The sequence below is a fragment of the Clupea harengus genome, chromosome 2 (assembly GCF_900700415.2).
Source record: "Clupea harengus chromosome 2, Ch_v2.0.2, whole genome shotgun sequence".
NCBI classification, from domain to species: Eukaryota; Metazoa; Chordata; class Actinopteri; order Clupeiformes; family Clupeidae; genus Clupea; species Clupea harengus.
The window spans coordinates 4,826,560-4,839,059 of NC_045153.1; the positions used below are offsets into that span (position 1 = coordinate 4,826,560).

A 12,500-nucleotide genomic window follows, 5' to 3' on the forward strand; every position below is an offset into this window, starting at 1 on the left:
TGTGTGTGTGTGTGTGTGTGTGTACGTGTGTGTGTACATGTGTTCTCACTGTCCCACCCCCCCATTTCTGTGTCAGTGTCCGTGTGCCAGGTGGTGGCGCTGTTTGACTACACGGCACAGAATGACGATGAGTTGCCCTTTGGGAAAGGTCAGGTGATCAACGTCCTGAGCAGGGAGGATCCTGATTGGTGGAAAGGGGAGCTCAATGGTTCATTTGGTTTGTTTCCTGCCAACTATGTCAAACTGACCACCGATACGGACCAGCAGAGTGAGTACACACACACACACACACACACACAAACACACACACACACACACACACACACACACACACAGACAAGCACACACACACACAGACACACAGACAAACACACACACACACACACACACACACACACACAAACACACACACACACAGACAAACACACACACATGTGCTCTCTCTTTCTTCATGTGTGTCTCTCTCTCCCTCACACACACACACACACACACACACACACACACACACACACACACACACCAGCTGTCTCATGAATCATCACTAATATTTTTTTTCTTTGTTCTCTTCCCCACCTCTATATGTCTATCTCTCTCTCTTTTAGGAGGACAACATCTCCCATAATCCCTGTTAACATTGTAACTCCCCTTCTGTGCTTCCCTGCCCAATGGTTTGATGGGAGTTGGAGTTTCTGCTGAACAGGAACCCTGAGGCTGAACCAATCCGCTGCTCCTCTGCTAGAACATTAGTCTGTGACGCGAGTCAAAGATATGCAATGGATTTATTTATTTTTCATGTTGTATTTATTACCCTTCTCTGCCAGTTTCTAAAAAGTATTTATTTATTGATTGTTTATTTTGATGCAATAATATGTATTTTAGTATTTTGAATACCTGTTGAATTGTAAAAAAAAAAAAAATATGTTGTGTTTATTCTAGCACATACACACACCTACACTCACAGATGCAGTATACAAAGGTAAACACACAACAGACACACATACAGTCACTCAAACACAAACAAGTGCATGCAAGCACACACACATACAGTACTCAGAAACTCCCCCACAGAAACCTCTTGTCCATGATTGCAAAGTGTATGTGTGTGTATGTGTACATGTATATGTCTTTGTGTGTTTTGGAAGGTTTTTTTTTTCTTTTTCAAATTTTTGTTTTGTTTTGTATTCATGTGCCCATGTTTGCTAGTAAGCAACCCTGTTGGATCATTGGGTGAAATCGTAGCAGGTAGCACATGACGACCAATCAAACCTCTCATGCTCTTCTCTGAAGATGAGTCCAGCCAATCAGCAGCACATGTGCCCCAATCCAACCTTCTGGAATTCTCACGACATCATAAAGGGTCGCTTGGATACGGTGCCACCCACAGAAGAACGACTCGGCCTATGTCATAATTCCAACACGATGATTGATGTGAACAGAAGCACAGCAGCCAGTGACTCAGACTGTGTTGGGCCTTCTGCCCTGGACAGACAGACAGACAGAGAGAGAGAGACAATAAAGAGGTGCTGTTGGGCTTCGGGCCCTGGAGAGACAGAGAGCCAATAAAGAGGTGCTGTTGGGCTTCGGGCCCTGGAGAGACAGAGAGCCAATAAAGAGGTGCTGTTGTGAAGGCGGCTGGCCTCACATGGTCTTTTTGGATCTTTTTTTTTTGGGGGGGGGGGGGGTTGTCAGATCAGATCATGCCTAAATCCAGCTGTTTTGACGTTTCAGTCTAGCCTGTATCTGTCATCTGAGGATACACACATATGCACCCATACACACACATGCACCAATACACACACACACACATGAACCCATGTACACACACACACACACATGCACCCATGCACACACACATGCACCAATACACACACACACACATGCACCTACACCTACACACACATGCACCCAGTTACTGATCCCTAGAGCTCGTGTGCTCACAGAAGCTGACTAGGTCAGACTGGGTCACATCAGGACCAGATCCTTTATACACAGGGTCCGCTGATGTCTGACCAGATCCCTGACACACAGGGTCAACTGATTGACCGGATCCCTTACACACAGGGTCAACTGATGTCTGTCCAGATCCTTTATACACAGGGTCAACTGATATCTAGGTCATGGTTTTCCCAAATATAACCACACAGGGATGACCAGTCTATCATATAACCACACATGAATGACCAGTCTATCATATAAACACAGGAATGACCAGTCTATCATATAACACACAGGGTTGGCCAGTCCATCATATAACACACAGGGTTGGCCAGTCTATCATATAACCACACAGGGTTGACCAGTCTATCATATAACCACACAGGGATGACCCCGTCCATCATATAACCACACAGGGTTGGCCAGTCTATCATATAACCACACAGGGTTGGCCAGTCTATCATATAACCACACAGGGTTGGCCAGTCTATCATATAACCACACAGGGTTGGCCAGTCTATCATATAAACACACAGGGTTGGCCAGTCTATCATATAACCACACAGAATGACCAGTCTATCATATAACCACACAGAATGACCAGTCCATCATATAACCACACAGGATGACCCCGTCTATCATATAACCACAGGGGTTGGCCAGTCTATCATATAACACACAGGGTTGGCCAGTCTATCATATAACACACAGGGTGACCCCGTTATCATATAAACACACAGGGTTGGCCCGTCTATCATATAACCACACAGGGTTGGCCAGTCTATCATATAACCACACAGGGATGACCAGTCTATCATATAACCACACAGGGTTGGCCAGTCTATCATATAACCACACAGGTTGGCCAGTTTATCATATAACCACACAGGGTTGGCCAGTCCATCATATAACCACACAGGGTTGGCCAGTCTATCATATAACCACACAGGGTTGACCAGTCCATCATATAACCACACAGGGTTGGCCAGTCTATCATATAACCACACAGGGTTGGCCAGTCCATCATATAACCACACAGGGTTGGCCAGTCCATATAACCACACAGGGTGACCAGTCTATCATATAACCACACAGGGTTGGCCAGTCTCATATAACCACACAGATTGGCCAGTCTATCATATAACCACACAGGGTTGGCCAGTTATCATATAACCACACAGGGTTGGCCAGTCCATCATATAACCACACAGGGTTGGCCAGTCTATCATATAACCACACAGGGTTGACCAGTCCATCATATAACCACACAGGGTTGGCCAGTCCATCATATAACCACACAGGGTTGGCCAGTCTATCATATAACCACACAGGGTTGGCCAGTCTATCATATAACCACACAGGGTTGACCCCGTTTATCATATAACCACACAGGGTTGACCAGTCTATCATATAACCACACAGGGTTGGCCAGTCCATCATATAACCACACAGGGTTGGCCAGTCCATCATATAACCACACAGGGATGACCAGTCTATCATATAACCACACAGGGTTGGCCAGTCCATCATATAACCACACATGATTGGCCAGTCCATCATATAACCACACATGATTGGCCAGTCTATTACATCCACCTAGCCCACCACTAATGAAGTTATGGAGGCCCAGCCCTGTGCATTATTATAAATAATCCATGATCTAACGTCTGTCTTAATCCTCCTCTAGCGTGTACTTGGCGCTGTTTGGGAACAAATGCAGTCATAAAATAACCAGGACAATATTATTGTCAATATTATTCAGTGGTCACTTTAAGTGAATGGCCAACCCTACCGGGCAAAGGGCAATCATATTACTTTAGGTACGTTAATAAACTCAGGCACTGTCTTTTGCATCATGTTACTTTAGGTACATTAATGAACTCAGGCACTGTCTTTTGCAGGATTACCAACCGGACATACAACACTTATGGAATAGGTGATGTGCGTGTGTGTGTGTGCTCTAGTGTGTGTGTGTGTGTGCTCTAGTGTGTGTGTGTGTGTGCTCTAGTGTGTATGTGTGTGCTCTAGTGTGTGTGTGTGTGTGTGTGTACTCTAGTGTGTGTGTGCTATAGTGTGTATGTGTACATTAATAAACTCAGGCACTGTCTTTTGCATGATTACTAACCTGACATACAACACTTATGGAGCAGGTGGTGTGTGTGTGTGTGTGTGTGTGTGTGTGTGTGTCTGCAGAGTTGCAGGGGCCACCAGGGACTTAGACAACCTATGAGCTCTGTATGTGCTCTAGTGTGTGTGTGTGTGTGTGTGTGTGTTCTAGTTTGTGTGTGTGTTCTAGTTTGTGTGTGTGTTCTAGTGTGTGTGTGTGTGTGTGTGTGTGTGTGTGTGTGTGTGTGTGTGAAAGAGACTGTGCCCAGATCTATCAATAAAACATGGCACCGTGGGTGACCAAGTTACAGCCATATCAACAACCATGCATATGCTTGGTCTTGGGAGTAAAAAACTCAGTCAGTTTCATTTTAAACTCTCCCTTAAGGTTCACGAGGGTTGTAGCGAAAGGCTCACGTAACACCCATCTCAGTTGTCAGAAGAAAGCGAACAAAGTGTTTGCTTACACAGCCGAGCTGTCACGGAGCGCTGCCGAAGCGTTTGACAGTGTGGTGTGAGGTTTGTAAACAGAGCACATCCTGGAAGCTACCAAAGGGCGTAGGGAGCGCTCAGAACAACATTTTACTCGCAGCGAGTCACGCACAAACGTAGATTCTCTTCACCATCATTGACCTTCGTCAGTGAAAACACTGTAATCGTGCACGTATATAGAGGTTGCATTTAGTGATATGACACGCATGAATAAGTCTGTAAAATGTAAAACAAACATCGTCTGATGACCAAACACCGCCCCTTTAAGCTCGACTACTTGTGCCGCTCCCATCGCCCATCAGGAAGTGTTTAGGTCAGTGTCTCTCTCTCTCTCGTTTGAGTGGAATCAGCTGCATGTTTGCTTCCCAGCTCATCACATTGTAGGGGCAGCAGATGACATTACCGAAGTACCGAGCCTATACGGTAGAAAGGTGTTGCAGTCCATTTGGCCAACCGTTTGTTTATTCGTTTGGTATCCAGCTTAGCTTTCGACACTGCACCGTTGGATTTGGGACCCGGAGAGTTACTCATCAGACGGAGAAGACTATTGACTGACCCGAGCAAGTGAAATCACACCTTAGTTGCCTTTATTTGAGGTTGTCAAGTCTTCTCATTACCGTCGGTAAGTCATGTGTATGCGTGTGCGCGTGTGCCAAACACGCATGACTGATCGCGAAAACAATACTGCGTTTGGCGCTTTTACGGCGCAGTCGAAACATGTTCAGCTTGGCTCATGTATGAGTATTCTCTTAATTCTTATGACAGAATTATTGGGCATCTTGGCAGAGCGCCTTGAAATAACCTGCGATGTCATGACCAGCCCGTCAGCTGCAGAGCATTCAGTGGGAGACATCACAACCTTATGACGATGTAAGGTAGCACTAACGTCTGTAGTGTCTCGTTGGCTGTAAAACATTGCCAGGTTCAGTTCAATCTTTAATATAACGTTAGAGAGAGGTCTCCGTTTAAGGCTATGAATGAATCACAGACGGGGGCGACGCACCGTGACGTAACCGTAGCTACTGTACTCAGTTACGGTTAAGTTGTCCCTTGATTGCGGCGGGTGTTGCCCTCGCGCTTCCCCTATCAGCTGATAGATGAACGGAAAAACAAAGAGGCTCGTTTATGGCTCAGAATGGTGTCCTGTTCTGTTAGGAAGGCCCGTTTCCCCTTTGAATTGTGGTCTTCTGTTCTCTTTCTCTTTCTCTCTCTCTCACCCTCACACCTCTTTTGCTTTTGTCTTCACACATTTTCTGTCTTCACACATTTTCTGTCTCTCTCTCTCTCTCACACACACAGCCACACATTGCTCTGCTGGAACAAGTGATAAGGATGACTGATGGTTTTAAAAAGAGATGTGGAGGTAAAGCGCAGACATGGGCAGTGAAGAGATGTGAGGTCTGTGTGTGCTTCTATGGAATGGCTGCCCTAGTGTGGAAATGTCTAGGCGTTTGCTAACATGTTTACATTTGTGTACAGTGCACAAGTGTGTGTGTGCTTGTGCTGCACGTGTGGGGGTGTGTGCGTGTGTGTGTGTGTGTGTGTGTGTGTTTAGCCTAAGTGCTGCTGCTGTAAGTGCTGGGGCTTACATGGCCAGTCAACCTAGAGGTCCCTTAAGCTCACCCTTCTCTTCCGCCGCTGCCCATCTGTCTGTCTGTCCGTCTGTTCAATTCAGCTCTGTTCTAAACAGAGGGTGTTATTGTTATCACTGAAAAGTGTTCAATATTGTCTCTGTCTCTGTATCTCTGTCTCTGTCTTTGTCTCAAAGTCCGTAGCTTCTGTGAGTGGCATTTGTCAAAGTCTGGCCAACTCCATTATGTAATGCTGTTTTAAATCCCGTCTCTCCCAACCCTCTGCTCTTCACCTCCCTGTGTGTGTGTGTGTGTGTGTGTGTGTGTGTGTGTGCTCACACGTGCCCGTATTTTGGACAATCATGTGCCTTCTCTTTTTCGAAGAAAAAAAATTGGGTCGGTCCCTGATTTTCGAATGCAGAATCACAGAGTGCTGTGTAAATCTCTCTTCTGAAAAGATAATCAAAAAGAGAATAGTGCTGGAGAAGTGAAAAGAAGAAGCAATCAGCATCCAAGACTCTGGTAGTAATACCCCCCCCCCCCCCTCGTGTATCCCAGAGTTTCCGGTGCTGTCCCGGGCGTCTTCCCTGGGGTGTCCTCTCTCAGGGTCAGTTAAGTTCTGTTCTGTGAGCCCCCCCTCACAGCTCTGTGTCCTTGAGACAATGTTATTGTTTTGGCGCTATAGAAATGAAATTGAATTGAACTGAACTGATAAACATTTACATCTGTCCATTCAGAGAATGCTGTGTCATCCAAAGCCACCTAGAGTATGATGGAGGTTAACTCTGACGCAGAGGTTTCTCAGTGTGGTCGCCTCCTGTGTGTGTGTGTGTGTGTGTGTCTGTCTGTCTGTCTGTCTGTCTGTCTGTCTGTCTATGTAGGTATGTGTATGTATGTGTGTGTGTGTTTGTTAACTCCGACGTAGAGGTTTCTCAGTGTGGTCGCTTCCTGGGAAGCTAGATCTGTTCGATGATGATGCAGGTCCACTGTCGGGTGGATTATTATTGAGGTCTCTGCCTGGAAACACTTCAATGTTCGTGTGTGTGTGTGTCTGTGTAGTTTGATGTGCGTATGCACAGCTTCAATGGTGTGTTTGCATGGGTGTGGATGGCGCTCTCTTAAGGGTGTGTGTCATTAGGCTTCTGTGCCATTGGTTGGATATCACATATGTTCATCACCTCTCCACATGAGTTTCCTAATCATAAAACCTAACTTGTCACTGGACACTTTCTGTGTCTGTGTCTGTCTCTGTCTGTGTGTCTGTGTCTGTCTCTCTGTGTGTGTGTCTGTGTGTCTGTGTGTGTGTGTCTGTGTGTGTGTGTGTGTGTGTGTGTGTGTGTGTGTGTGTGTGTGTGTGCCTGTCTGTTCACATTATTAATGATATTTTCCTGCTGAGGTGGAATGCATGCACTGCTGATACGATACCAAGAAATGACCTCTTTGTGCTTCAATCGATTTGATTGTGTGTGTGTGTGTGTGTGTGTGTGTGTGTGTGTGTGTGTGTGTGTGTGAGAGAGAGAGCTCTAATCAATACAGTCTGACTCATTTGGAGTGTGTGTGTGTGAGAGAAACTATTGATTCGACCTGACTCATTTTGAGTGTGTGTGTGTGTGTGTGTGCCCTATTAAGTATGAAAGGCAAGTGAGGTTTCATCATAACACACACACACACACACACACACACATACTCAAAAACACTCACACATCCCCATTCACATTCACCCCAGGCCCCAGAGAAACAGAACAGAAACGCGTGCAGTGACACACTTTGATTCGTAGTGCATCTAGTTTACTTAATCACCAGTCACCCTAGCCTCTTATTAACTGGGCCAGTCTGCACAGCCGAGGACAATTTTAAACACAGATGCACACACACACACACAAGTGTGACGCACTCAGACAAGTGTGTGTTTGTGTGTGTTGTGTGCACGCTTGTGCGATTGCATGGGTGTTATTGTGGAATTTGACCTTTTGACCCTAGTGGTGGCCCAGTCCGGTCAGCTGACCCATAGATGAGATAGGGCTGAGGAGGCTGCAGTGGACCAATAGAAAGCAAGGCAGCAGCTAGCATGACGCCAGAGGCTCCATGAGGCTATGGATGCATATGTTTTAGATGGTCTAAGTGTGTTAACATGTATACAAATATATGTGTGTGTGTGTGTGTGTGTGTGTGTGTGTGTGTGTACGTGTTAGGATGTGGGATTGCTATGCATTTGTCTGGATGTCTGGTTTAAGCATGCTTGAGTTTGTCTGTGTGTTTTAAAGGTGCTGTGTGTAAGAATTCTAGTTTAAAACATTCCAAAATGTGCTTAGAAATAGCAACAGAATGTGAAGAAATAACCGTTGTGGTGTTATAAACGCCTATGCTCTGTGTTGCCCAGATAGCCAATAAAATTAGCATGCTAACCAGCTAGCGCGGCCCGTCCTCTCCCATGACATCGTATCCAGATTGTACCTGAAGAAGCGCTAGTAGCGCACTGTAGCAAAAACAGCCAGGCAAAGCAAGAGTCTCCACAGGCATAATGGTGCGTTCAAGATAACAACACAGATCCTACATAGAGCACCTTTAACTTGGAGTAGGAACACGTGTGTACGTGTACGTTAGCAAGCAGGTTTATGTGGCCGTGTTGGTGTGAATGAGGGCTTGCATGAGGATTGTGGGTGATCTTGGCATCTGATGTTATACAGACAGACAGAGAGAGAGAGAGAGGGAGAGAAAGAAAGAGTATGTGTTTGTGTAAGATTGATGAGACAATTATATTCCAGACTGTAAATGTCTGTGTTTGTCGGGGTGTATATGTGTGTGGGTGTGTGTGTTTGTGTGTGTTTGTGTGTGTTTGTGTGTGTGAGTGAGTGTGTGTGTGTGAGTGTTTGTGTGTCTGTGTGGTGCAGTAATGACTGACGCAGCTCTGTGTTTTTGTGTGGTTTGGGTGATGGAGGAAATTCAATTCAATTCAGTTCATTTCAATTTTAAGTATTTAGCACCAATAACAATTGAAATTGTCTTTAGGCGCTTTACAGAGAAAGTAATAAGTTGATGGTGGCAAGTGTGTGTGTGTGTGTGTGTGTGTGTGTGAGAGAGGTTGTTTACTGAGCAAGTACTGAGGAGACAGTGGCAAGGAAAAACTCCCTTTTAACAGGAATAGTGGAGAGATAGAACAGGGAGGGGGGGAGTGAGGAGGAGAAGAGATTATTAAGATGATTATGCTCTAGGCTGTAACTGTGCTGATATGTTTGTGTGCGTGGGTGTTTGGGTGTATAAGCGTGGGTGTTTGGGTGTGTGTGAGTTTTGTTTGGGTGGGTGGGGGGGGGGGATGTTGTGGCGGTGTAAATGAGGGTCTGGCTTTGGAGGTGTTAATCATGAGCAAATAAGATTGGCTTAACGTGTGTGTGTGTGTGTGTCAGAGAGCGGGGTTGGGGTGGGCCGATGAAGACGATGAAAGGGGTTGAGAAAGATAGGACCTACTTACCCACATATTTGAAGCCTCTTACTATCAAATCAAATACAGCTGACATATACAATAAATATACATATCATTGTTTGGCACATGTGTTGTCTGTCTAGAGGATAACCATGACAACACTGACAGCAGAGAAAAATAAACAAATACATCAATCTTATTTAGAGGAGTCTGTGTCTGTGCTAGAGGAGTCTGTGCTAGAGGAGTCTGTGCTAGAAGAGTCTGTGTCTGTGCTAGAGGAGTCTGTGCTAGAGGAGTCTGTGTCTGTGCTAGAGAAGTCTGTGTCTGTGCTAGAGGAGTCTGTGTCTGTGCTAGAGGAGTCTGTGTCTGTGCTAGAGGAGTCTGTGCTAGAGGAGTCTGTGCTAGAGGAGTCTGTGTCTGTGCTAGAGGAGTCTGTGTCTGTGCTAGAGGAGTCTGTGCTAGAGGAGTCTGTGTCTGTGCTAGAGGAGTCTGTGTCTGTGCTAGAGGAGTCTGTGCTAGAGGAGTCTGTGCTAGAGGAGTCTGTGCTAGAGGAGTCTGTGTCTGTGCTAGAGGAGTCTGTGCTAGAGGAGTCTGTGTCTGTGCTAGAGGGGTCTGTGCTAGAGGAGTCTGTGTCTGTGCTAGAGGAGTCTGTGCTAGAGGAGTCTGTGCTAGAGGAGTCTGTGCTAGAGGAGTCTGTGTCTGTGCTAGAGGAGTCTGTGTCTGTGCTAGAGGAGTCTGTGCTAGAGGAGTCTGTGCTAGAGGAGTCTGTGCTAGAGGAGTCTGTGTCTGTGCTAGAGGAGTCTGTGCTAGAGGAGTCTGTGTCTGTGCTAGAGGGGTCTGTGCTAGAGGAGTCTGTGCTAGAGGAGTCTGTGCTAGAGGAGTCTGTGCTAGAGGAGTCTGTGTCTGTGCTAGAGGAGTCTGTGTCTGTGCTAGAGGTGTCTGTGCTAGAGGAGTCTGTGCTAGAGGAGTCTGTGTCTGTGCTAGAGGAGTCTGTGTCTGTGCTAGAGGAGTCTGTGCTAGAGGTGTCTGTGCTAGAGGTGTCTGTGCTAGAGGAGTCTGTGCTAGGGGAGTCTGTGTCTGTGCTAGGGGAGTCTGTGCTAGGGGAGTCTGTGCTAGGGGAGTCATCCAAACACTTGAGTATTGTGATATATTGTGATATTATGTTGTGTGATACCGTATCGAATCTAATAAACACTATCGATTGTTTAACTGATACCTTAGGCAAATGTTAATTCCTTTGCTCAGGTTGCACCGCATGAAGTGCTATGATGTTGGACGTTACAGGGACTGGGATGAACGCAAATGACGAACCCACTGTTCTGACTGCGTAAAAGAAGTAAAAAGCTCAGATTTTATTCATATGGTGATGGTGTGTTCTTTATGCTAAGACTAAAGTTACATACAAAATCACAATAAATCGCCTTGCGCTACTGTATCACAATATATCGCAATATATTGAATTGTATCCCCTGTATCATGATGCGCATCTTGCCAATACACAGCCGAAGTTTGTACATCCCTGGGCTGAAACTGGTCCAGGGTCAGATTCTAACTGGGGTCAGATTCTAACTGGGGTTATGACTACTTACAGAGACAAAAGGTTCTGCAAAGGTTCTGCAAAGGTTCTTCACTTGTTGCCAAACTATTCAAACCTGGACGCATCATTCCACAACACTTTATACCAATCTTTCTTTGTCAATTTCTTGTGTTCTTTTGCAAATTTCAGGCGTTTCACTCTATTTTTCTCTTTCAGTAATGGTTTCTTTGCTGCTATTCTGCCAACAAGTCCTTCTTCTCCCAGTTTCCGATGCACAGTTCTTGAAGAAGCTGTTGGACCATTAGTCATTGTGGTCTTGATCTCGTCACACAGTTCTCGTGAGGTCTTTCTTCGGTCCTTAAGACTGATCATTTTGAGATGCTTCACTTGTCTGTCTAAAAGTTTCTTTTTTCTACCTCTCCCCTTTCGGTTCAGGTGTCATGGCGGTCTGAAATGTACTTTACAGTGCTTGGATTGCATCTCAAGTCCTTGGCTATGTGGTGGTAACTCCAGCCAGCATCAAAAAGGGCCTTTATTCGAACCCGTTGCTGACTCGTTAGCTCCTTCACCTTATCCATGTGCAACACGTGCTTTAAGACTACTTCTAGAGGCTTTGAATCTATACTAATTGGTGGTGTGGCCTCAGTGACAAAACCCTGATGTTACCAATCACTTAATGAGCAGGATAGGCCTTGTACATTCAAAAGAATCACACAGCTGTGTCCTAAGACTCTTGCATAACCACCAATTTAACCACGATCACACCTGACGATGATTACACAAGTAATTAGGCTTCTTCTGTGAAGGAACATGATTGTGTGACATTGACAGTGAAATAGGCCTAGCTTGTTTTTGTAAGGAAAATTACCTAAATCTCTTTATGATGGCTCTATTCTATGGCTTATAGAGCATTATGATAACATTTTGTAGATATGTAGTAATTCTACATAGTTGTATGAGTATTTTAATGGCCAATTCAACCTAAACAACTGAAACCTCTTAAATATGCCAAGTGTTCTAATCATTTTGGCCACCACTGTACATCCACAATATGTATATAATGTGTGTTTTTATGTATTTTGTGTTTCAACTCTGAGAGGAAGAAATCCACAGAGCAAGAGACAGGGAAAGATAGGGAGGGAGAATGCTTGGTCATTGGTCTGTGTGTGTGTGTGTGTGTGTGTGTGTGTGTGTGTTTGTGTGAGAGATAGGGAGGGAGAATGCTTGGTGTGTGTGTGTGTGTGAGAGAGATAGGGAGGGAGAATGCTTGGACATTTGGCAAGCGAATGTGGGATTGACTTCTTGTTTTCGAAGCAGATAGCATAGTCAGCTAATGCGCACACACACACACACACACACACACACACACACACACACACACACACACACACACACACACACACACACACACACACACACACACACACACACACAGAGA

At 45.4% G+C, this 12,500-nt stretch overlaps 1 protein-coding gene and 1 long non-coding RNA gene across 2 annotated transcripts in view; both read left to right on the forward strand.

The window, feature by feature from the left end:
- Nucleotides 1–131: 131 nt before the first annotated feature.
- Nucleotides 132–1,625, forward strand: LOC122133408. The gene is made up of 3 exons (XR_006152740.1): nt 132–268; nt 603–1,520; nt 1,568–1,625. It is a non-coding gene; the product is annotated as an uncharacterized LOC122133408 (long non-coding RNA).
- Nucleotides 1,626–4,807: 3,182 nt separating this feature from the next.
- Nucleotides 4,808–12,500, forward strand: part of dop1b (DOP1 leucine zipper like protein B) — a 39,304-nt gene continuing 31,611 nt past the window's right edge. The window contains exon 1 of the mRNA XM_031581043.1: nt 4,808–5,155. The gene's annotated coding sequence lies outside the window, so the exon portion shown is untranslated. The remainder of the gene's footprint in view (nt 5,156–12,500) is intronic.